The following is a 10,469-nucleotide window of genomic DNA, read 5'->3' as shown; positions in this document are numbered from 1 at the left end:
ATGTTACTATGGCATTTTGGATGCCTCCTTATTTACTAAGCTCTTTAGCCCTGTGTTGCTAAGATGCGAAGCTGATGCACAAAACAATAGGCCATCCTCATCTCCAGATAATAAGGTCAAAGTACAAAGTCAGTAGGATGTTATTTTCCACAAATGGAATGTGTTCTAATTAGAAAGATTTGATATTTAAGTACTATTGAAGTAAGTGCTTTCTGATCCAAATAGGAGAGTAGTTATTAACAAAAATTAATTCACTGCTTTGGTTTAATAACTGGTACCGTCTTCTGACATGCTAAGAACACACACACGTGTATGTGCCTTTGCACACTCCCTGTCCCCCTCCATGAGCTGTAGTAGTGACACCAGCACCTTGGTTTACCATCTCTGAACAGCTACATCTCCTTTCATGAAATGCTTTAAAGAAATGGTGCCAACCATTCCATGATGCTGTTATACCTCCCTCCACTTTTGATAGCTCCCTTTTTATGTCCCAGCTGGTATTCCTTGGAGCTTTGCCTTTGGTAAACTGCCATATATTCTTTGCAAATATGCCACAGCTATTCACTTTTCCTTCTACAAATGACTCGCATTAGCTTCTATTGTTGTTGCATGTCAGTGAGAATATAGTTCCTTCAGCTCACTAGCCGCTGTTATTTTCCTCTATTTTATATTAAGATGTATTTTCTCCCAAATGTTATGAAAATACATTTCTTTTTCCGTTAACTTAGTTTGTAAAGCTTTTCCCACAGACAAATATCTCCCCCAGGATTAACTATAGAGAACCTGAGAGATGGTGGTGGGTGTTCTTTTCCATCTGCAATGCATTTCCCCCCCTTAAATTTATGTATGTGCCTGCCCCCTCTTTATGGATACATGTGGGAAGTAACTGGTATAGGAAATAAAGGAGTGTCTAGTGACCGATACATATGTGTTTGCACAGAGAAGGGATAGTTTTGGGAATATCTGTGGATAGTACATTGTGCAGAAAGATTTCTCTTTGTATATGAGCAGTAAGAGTGGGTGAAAGAACGTGCGTACCCATCGATTCTGGTCTGATTCTTACCGAAGTTAACATCTGTACCCTGTATGCAATCATACAGGTTTCAGTTAGTTTACATTGTGCTGTGCAATGATGCTTCATTTCTTATGTCACTGGGGGACTTCAAATATCAGTGGAGACGTACTTTTAGATCTCCATTAAGTTGGAGGTGCTTTCCACTGGGAGAGGACAAGTGTTCCAGAGGACCTTGTTCAGTTTGATATAGCATCTGTACATTTGGACTGTGGTGTGAGGAATTTAACCGCTTTAAGAGTGCAAAACTGGAAACCTCCCAAACCAGAATTGCAGCATTTGTCCTGCAGCATTTCTGCTGTACTTTTAAAATTGTGTTCCAAGTTATACGTGTTTAGAATTTAGACCATGGTACCAAAGCCGGAGTGGGAGATAGCAGATATCAAATAGTACCATGATAGAGACACATAGCTGCTGTACTGTAATCAGGTAATAACCTGACCCTCCCTCCTGCACAGCAAAGTCCAAGAAGTCTCAGCATTAATTTCTTCCATAGCATGAACAGGCACACTAGGAATTTTTCTTTAAGATTTGATTAAAGGGAATCCAGGCAGTTCTACTGAAGATAAAAACCCTTCCGAGGCAGCGGGAGAGGTGAGCTCCACCAGGGAAGGACTCTGGGGATTTCTTCCAAGCTGCAGGAAATGGATGGTAACTGCGTCAAAGCTGAGGGTGGTTTCTGTGCTGTGTGCTGGGGCGTGTGCCAGCAGAGCTCGGACCCTCTGCTGCCACCGGTGACACACAAACACACCTCACACAACAGCATGTTCTGGGGTAGGGAAGCAAGTGAGAGTTTTCAGAGCAACTTGTCTTAACACTAACAATGGAACATGTCTTCAGCCGTGTGCAAATAAGCAGAGATAAAACGTATGTGCTGTAACTTGGGCATAGGCTCTTGATTTTAAAGCACACAGTTTTCACAAGGCTTATGAAAACATTTGCATTTTGGAGGAAAGATAATGCTGCAGAGTGTTTTGCTGGAACATAGGAGCTCTTAGTGTCAACCTCAGTTCTGGCACATGCTACCTCTAGAACGGTATCAGATCAGTCTGCAGGAGCCATACAGCCTGTCTTTTGTATGTCATTTATGCTGTTCTGTAAAGTCAAAGGAAGATATGATGGAAATAAAAGGGTTGTTATTGAAAGACTGATGCACTGAGACAGCAGAAACAGTGAAATCAGTGCATCGGGTGAGATTTCTACCATCCAGAGCCCCAAATATTTCCACAGCGAGTCACTGCTGGTTGAACATCAGCCCTCAGAAAAAGATGTTGTAGCCAAAACCAGCCTTTGTAGCACAGCCTTGAGTAGAGAGCACGTGCACTGCACTCACAGCATAGAAACCCTGCTGCTGTTTGGCTGCACTTATTGCTGGTGCTTGTGCTGTGAGTCACCTCACTTCGTGTTGTCGCAGCAGTTTGTATATTTTGGGGAGGTGGAAAAAAAATAATAATAGGAAATATTTTATACAAATAGCATGGTTTCAGTTCCTGTCTTAAGTATTTAATCATTACATTGGTCAGGTAAGAGGCCTTGTTACTGGGAAGGATAAATAGACCTACTGGTAATGTAGCAAAAAAGATATATTCTCTACTTAGATTAAGCAGGCACAAATTGGAAGGGAGGGAGATAGAACGATTTTTCACATAACCATAATTGTGTGCTAATTATATCATGGAATGAAAGCAATTGCCCAATTATAAGACAATGTATCACTCTATCACAGGCAGTGCTTTGAAGGTTTATGTACTTTAAATTACTGTGACATTCCCAAGGCTCCTCTGTTTACACATTTGTCTCAGCATCTTCTACCAACAGCAATGCTATGACTAAAGCCATTAATTAATATATTCCCTGTGTCTTTGCAGAAGTTAGAGTCCTGTTCATAATGAATTTATGCTGTTCTGTAAGCAGCTTGATTTCCCCATTACACTGCTAATGACCACTCTGGGTCCACCACTTGAAATACACCCCATGTTTAAGTCATGTTGTATCTGCTAGTACACCTTTCCTGTACACCAGCCTCTGAGCCCTCAAAGAGAAGCTGTGGCTGCCCCATCCCTGGCAGTGCTCAAGGCCAGGTTGGACACAGGGGCTTGGAGCAAGCTGCTCCAGTGGAAGGTGTCCCTGCCTGTGGCAGGGGTTGGAGTTGGATGAGCTTTATGGTCCCTTCAAGTCAAACCAGTGTGGGATTCTATGATAAAAAATCAGTGAGGGCTTATCAGCACTGCTTCCTCACCCACTTTCATGCACCATCTAATAACTAACCGTGTGACAAGTTAAACCTTACTCTACTCAGGATTGCAGCACGCCTGATAGGTCATTAATACCTATCCCTTTGGACCTTGGAAGAGGATGGATCCTTCCAGGGAGTGGCCACCCCCAGGACACCCATATCTGTGGCTGCAGTGTATGAAGACAGGATCTCTTCCGCACACAGAGATGAGGTTTTTCTACATACTCTTGGTCAAACCCAAATTGTCAAACCCCACAAAGAAATCAATATGATGTCAACCTAGATCTTGGCGTGCTAGGAACCAGCTAATAAACAGACTGATGCATTCTATGGCAGCTTCAGTTCACAGATAGATTTAAGGTGCAGCCCTAAGTACAGCACACTGCAATATGCCTTGCTGTCAAAGTAAAGACTAGGGAGTGTTGACTTATTCAGCAGTTTCACACAAGGACAGGCTTGACAGGTGGCACCAGAATGTGAGGTCTGTTTCAGATTCTTTCATTAATTTTTTGCAAACTTTAGGGGCTTTTGAAAGGAACCATATTGACAGCACTAGAGGCTGCACTCTGCTATTCATCCATAAAATATAAATGGGAAGGGATACTCCAGGCTTACCTGTTTCCTGATTTCCCTGGCTGAAAAGCATCAGCTCTCCTCTGTGATGTTTGGTGGGACTGAGAATGTAGTTGTCTCATTCACAAGAACATGCCTACAGAGCAATTGTAGGGTAATAAAATGCCCTTTGCTGGCCTGTAAGTGTTTCAATGAGATATTATGGGTTGTGTGTCGTTATCTTTGTTTGACCTTTTTTTCCCTGGTTTTATTTTTAAAGGCATTTGCCTGGTTTTACAGTTACTTATTTTGAATGTTTACTAACATCTGCTGGTTTCTTGCCATTTTTGCCATTCTTTGTGAAATTAGGTCTATGGCCCTTCATGCAGCATTAAATTGATAGCTGTCTGCATCTCCAAAGTCACCAGTCAGAGTGCTGGTAATTGGCACCTCAACATAAACTCCCAGCAGAGGCCAAGGACCAGATAGTTTCAGAGATGAAAGACCATCTGCCTCTTCTTGGTGGATCCTCATGGCTGACTGAGCAATGTCAGGAAAGCTTGTCTGCTTTACCTTTTTTTGGGGACAAGTCAAGGATTTCTCTACTACCCATCTGGTACCTGATCCTGGCATGGGTTCTTTATTATTTTTAAGATAATTTGCCTTCCTCCCCCCTCTTCTCGTGGCAAAGGGTTTTAATCCCCTGTCACTCACATTTTTCAGATGGTGGGGACAAATGCATGACCTGCTGTCCCTTGTGTTTTGCTGCCACAGGTGATGCTAGTGGAGAGCCCCGTTCCCTGGTGCGGTATAGCCGAGGTGTTTGGCATCTCTGAGTACCCAAGAACTTGGTATCTTCCTTGGTATCTCCTTTTCTTGCACTGTGCACATTAGTGCTTTGGCACATAAAAAATGCCAACAGATGCCATCAAGTGTAAAGAGACAGGTGGTGTCAGTGCGTCAGAGGAGGGACTTCCTCCAGAAAGATGGCACTTGCTGAGTTCTGTAGGCTGCCCATGCAGATCCTTCCCCACGTGGCACCCATCTCCTTGGGAGCCAGGCCTGGTGTCCCTGCGAGCCGGCACAGTGCCATGTGCAGCCCAGGAGTGCACACACAGTGGAGGTGCTTGGTAACGACCAGATTTTACACAGCAGGTTTGTAAGTGATGCTTCATGCTGCACCCATGTGTCATGCAGTCAGTGTGGCACAGTGGATGGGGTTGGAAAGTGAGGGAGGTAATGGTTTGGGCTTTGTCTCTGCTTGGTGGCTGCATTTCAGGTTAGCATCTGTGAAAAGGGTTGTGGCCAGATTGCATAAAACCTTCTCTTTTGTATTATACCCTAAGCTCACCGGTCCATCAAGATGTGATTAATTTTCCAAACAGGAGGTATCAAGCTCCATGACCTGCATGTCAGATAGGCTCTGCCAGATCAGCCTGTGCCTGCTGACTGAAATGCATTTCTTCATAGGGTGGAGAGTTCATGACTTGGATTCCAGATGCATGAGCTGCTAGTGATGTGGCAGCAAAGGGCTGTGGTTTCCTTCCCTCTCGTACTTCCGTACAAGAGTTGTCCTGCCAGACACTGAGATACCAGTGGGTCGGTGTTTAAACACAATGAATTATTTACACCCCACCATAACTGAGTGCTCAGATACATTTCTGCACATTCTGTTTGGAAGGCAGCCTGCTCACAACCTTCCACTAACCCCACTTTGTCTTTTCTGAGTGCAAGGAGCAAACTCTGTGCTCAGGTTTTACGTTCTTTCTTTATAACTACTGATTGCTTCAAGCCAAAGGGGGGCTTGCAGGAAACATAATTAAAGGCAGAACTTGCCTGCTGTAGCTTTTCATGGAGATAAAGGGCACTCCTCCTCTCCAGAAGGTCTCTGTTCCTTTCCCAGTGATGCTGTAATCTGTTGCTAAGGCAGTGGCTGTGCTGTAACATAGTGTTCTCTCTCTCATTGTGTTTATGAGCAGGTGGAGCAGAAATTGCCTGGTTTCTACACAAATAGCTATAGAACAAATGTACCAGAGGAAATGGGGGGTGGGTGGAGAAGATCCACAACATGATTAACATGAAAATAAAAGATATGTGAGCATGCCATTTTTGAGTGGTAAATATATAAATAAAGTTAATCGCTGAGCACCTTCTCGGTGTGAGGCAGCCCAATCCGCAGAGGATCAGACTAAACAGCAGGAAATCATATTATTCTTAGCTCCTCCACTAGCCTGCCGAGTGGTTTTAGCCAAGGTATTTTCTGGTTCTGTCCTTCAGTTTTTCCATCCTTACAGAGGGTTGCTGATTCTTTGTAAAGACGTGTGAAAGCTGCTGTAGGAAAACACTGGTTGGCATCTGGGTTTTACTGTCACGAGAAGTAGGAATTTGAAGTACTGGGAAGGGCTATTGCTGAAGATGAGTTTAGAAGGAGACTAGTAAAAAAAAAAGAAAATAGTGTGCACTGACTAACGATGATTCAGTGGGGAAGCTGTTTGTATTCCTGTTTTGTACAATTTTACAAGGCTAAAGAAGCGGAATCCAAACCCTCTCAAGCCCACTTACATCACTGCGCTGTATCTGCAGACGTCGTTACCTTGACATTAATGTGAAACCATTGACAGTGCTGGCGTTAGCACAGCACGTTTTGCCATGTATCAGACACATTGCACTGCAGAGGAAAACAAAGGCAGATGAAGTGAGAAGTGGGAGTCGTGAATCATTTAAAAAGAAACAGCACACACAGAGCCCTGTACAAGGAGTGACAGCGGCACCTTAGGAGCGCTGCCAGCGAGCGCGAGTGCAGCCGCCCCGGCTCGGGGGGAGCAGAAAGATGCCTGCTTCCTGGGGTTGAGACAGGCACCTTTGTTCAGAACCATCCTCACAGCTTGAAATCAGGGCTTTGGGAGCGTGTTCCGGTTGTTTCTACCCACACCCTTCACAGATGCTGAGCTTGCACAGGTACACATGCGCACGCAGACTGTGTCCCCTGTGCTGGGGCTGCCCACGCTGCCCCCGGGGGGTGAGAGAACCCTCCTCTGTTAGTGTTTTCTCCCTACTACTTGGCATGTTCTCTGGAAGCCTGATTCTCCCTTCACTCTCATGAGTTTCACACTGCTGTGACTTTGGTGATTTACACAGTTGCAACTGTCATTGTAAAAAATGGCGTTAGATGATGCTCTGGGTTGGGTGAAACAGTGAGTCCTGATAAAAGAGGGTCACTAAAGTCAGTGGTTCTGTGCCTCTCTCCTTTTGAAACCTTGGGATATTAAAAGGTAATTCTTTCATCTATCCTTTATGAAAGAATTTAAGGTTCTTGATAGTCTGGGTTTTTGAACTTTGTTTTTTGCCCTGAAGTATTTCCGGAAGTTCCTGCTCATAGTACAGTGGCCTCTGCAGGTATCCTTTGGCTTTCTGCTCACATAAACACCTTCTCCTGGATGCTGAGCGGGTGTTTGTAAAGCAAGTTCAGTGGATTTTTAGAGGGTTTAGAGACTGGGAGCATAAAATGAGTATTTCTTGCATCATAAGTAGACTGTAAAGCTTTAGTCATTTAATGATTATAATGAGTGAAAAGGTAAGTGGGTAAGGGATCATTTGAAAGAGCCTGATTTGAGTCATCACAGACCCTTGTCTGACAGACTAAAGTCTAGGGGAATTCTTAGCCTCAAATCTTTCCTTCTCAGTAAATAAAACATATGTCCATCTTGCTTCTGCTTTTAATCCCATTTTAAAAAAATCTAATTGTATTGTACCAGCAATGACTATAAGTCTCAGCAAAAAACCTGCTGAGTTTTGCAGAGTTTATACAGTTAAAATATAATTACTTTCTGAATTCATAGGGTAAGTGTTGAGTTTTATTTGAAGTAAAAGAAAAGAGCAGGTTCAATTACTGAAGTGCTCCCGTTTCCTTGACGTGCTGTAGGAGCAGAGGAAAAATCAAGTCACTTAATGCAAGAAAAAAAAATCCACCACAAAACCCCAACTGCCAAGACAACATTTTTAACACTTAGAGCAGACAAACTGTTGGGTTTCAAATTGGCAAACAGTCTGTTATGACAGTCCTTTGATGGAGCAATTCATAGAAAGTAAACTATCAGGAAAACTCCGCTCCAAGCAAGTGGGGCTTCTAATCAAGAAGATGATGCCGCCCAGCTCTAGATCAAAAAGGAGTCACAGAAATAAAAGTCTTGATTCTACAATGAGGTTTGTGTGGGTAGAACCAACTGCAGGGTAGAATCCTGAGGGCAGCTGTGATGATGTGAATGGGGACTCAGCCGCGCTGTGTGGACCATCAGTTACACTTCTTTATTGTCTCCTGGCTGGTGTGTTTTAGCTCTGTGAGCTCTCCAGCTCTCTGAACAGTGATGGGAATCCATTCTTGTTAAGTGGACTTTGTTTTCTACCAGAATCATCCACCCTGCACTCTACAACCCAGAGGACTTCTTTGGGTGGCCTTGAATAATTGCTAACTTAAAGTAGCCCGAAGCAGTAAGCATCACACAGAACTGCTGCAGGCTTCTGCTGCTTCTTGGTGCCCCTTCCATGTGCCCTCACTTGAGAGTCTGTGCCTTCCTGACGCTGGTGCAAGAGTTAGGGGAAGAATCCTGTCACCCATTTCTTTCAAGCTTTCCCTTTGCTTAAAATACCTTCAGGTATTTCAGGATTTGGGCTTTTTTTAAGTTCAGTATTGCCAATCTTACACTAATAAAGGCATAAGCCTGTACTTCAGAATCCTGAGTGGCATAATTATGACTTTAAAAATAGAGCACTTTTTCCTAAAGGCTGAGGTATTCAGATGACATTCAAGCAGCTGCATCTTCAAGAGAAATAGCACATATTATGGTACTGCTAATAAAATTGTAAGTGCTGGCAGCACACTCCTTCATGTAATCAGTCTTCAGAATTTGTATTCACTACTTGAACTGCTGTGAACTGACACATCCCTTTGTGTGCAAGTACATCCAGCCCCCAGCACCTGGTTTGTGACCTGGTGGGCACTAGACTGCAGTTTAGATCAGGCTTTTCTTTTTGTCATGGACTTTTGGTGTTAGCTTGAGGAAAATCAACATTCAACCTCAGCTGAAGAACACATAAACAGGGAGGAATGTCTTGGTTCTTGAAAGATCAGGGGTATGGACAGAGTGTGCCATCTCCCCACTGCTCTGCCTGCTGCGGGCATGAAGAAACCTTCCCAAACTGCCCTAAATTCAGCAGATTTGGACGCTCCACAACACCAGCTTTAAAAGAGGAGTAACAGCACTGCCTGGTATCACAGCAATGTGCAGAAAATGAAAGCTGCTGAAGCACTTGGAGTGTAATCAGAAGTGCTGCAAAGTGCTGTTAATTATGGTTAATTTGTTCTTTGGCTGTACATGGTTTTTAGCGTGAGGGTCTCTGGTACAATGATGATGAGCACTGAACAGGTATCTCAATATGATTTTCTGTGCTTGGCAATATGGAACTCACTTGCCGTGTATTTCGACACATTGGAACAAAAGCTTCAACCCAGGCTTGTAATCGTGGTATTTTCTTAATGAGTGGCAGGTGCTGGTGTTTATTGCCATTCCCAAAGCCCTGCTCCCTCATTCCTGCCACTTGATTCACAGGAACGTGCCATGGGTGTGGAATCACCGAGTGGCCTCAGATAAAACCCACTGCCCAGATTGCTCCCGGCTCCACTCTTCTCTGTGAACTTTCTGCAGTGCTGAACTGCAGCGGGTCTGCTCCAACTTCCAGTCACCCAAACGGATGCTGCAACTTTGCATCGTTCCCAGGGATGTGTTGCACCTACAGCTGGATGAGTAGTGCAGTTCCGAGTCACTGGCTGAATCTGGGAGGGGGAAAAGGGGAAGGTCCCCAAGGGTCTGGCTGTGTGAGCAGGGGGAGGCTAATTAATTACACATGTACAGTGGGGAATACTTCACAAAAATCCACTGAAGTGCTGGGGTTTTTCTGGTATGTATTGCTGCTCACAGCTGACAGCATAACACCAAGGCAACCATATTCTTGAAAACTTAACTCATTGAGGGCTGTTAACAAACTGAAACAAAGAGAGAAAGCCCAATCCCAAACACCAGCATTGTGTTTCATTAGAGAAGTGCTTTGACTAAAGAATGATTCATCACCTGCTGATGTCAGATCCAGCACTGGTGCAATTGCAATGTGCATATCTTTTCTTCTCCATGTTATTTTCAGAGGTTTTCTTTCAGAAAGCAGTGCTGAGCTGGCTGCATCTCCTGGAGCGTGAAGGCAGCATGGTAGTATTACCATTGACACCAGGGATGCAAATTATTTTCCTCTTGGCATGAGGAAGCTTTTTGCTGCCAAGAGAGCTATCTGTAGATTCAGATTGTTTTAAATACTGTAAACTATTTTGGTAGCAGCAAATCGCTGCTCCTTGGTGGTGCGTGATCTCTGCCTATTTTTAATGCCCTGTGACAGAACTGCAGCTTGCTTTCCAGTGTACATGTACGGTCATCTGGTGAAGGAACCAAGGCCCCTTTTATAGTGCGACCATTTCCATTCTCTGCACAACTGCAGTTGGAATTGGTTTTTTCAAATAGCTCTGGAATGATCTCTCCCTCACAAAACCCGACCAATTCAGAAGCA

The sequence above is a fragment of the Psittacula echo genome, assembly GCF_963264785.1.
Source record: "Psittacula echo genome assembly, chromosome: 17".
Taxonomy (NCBI): Eukaryota; Metazoa; Chordata; class Aves; order Psittaciformes; family Psittacidae; genus Psittacula; species Psittacula echo.
Note: the sequence above shows the minus strand (reverse complement) of the source record.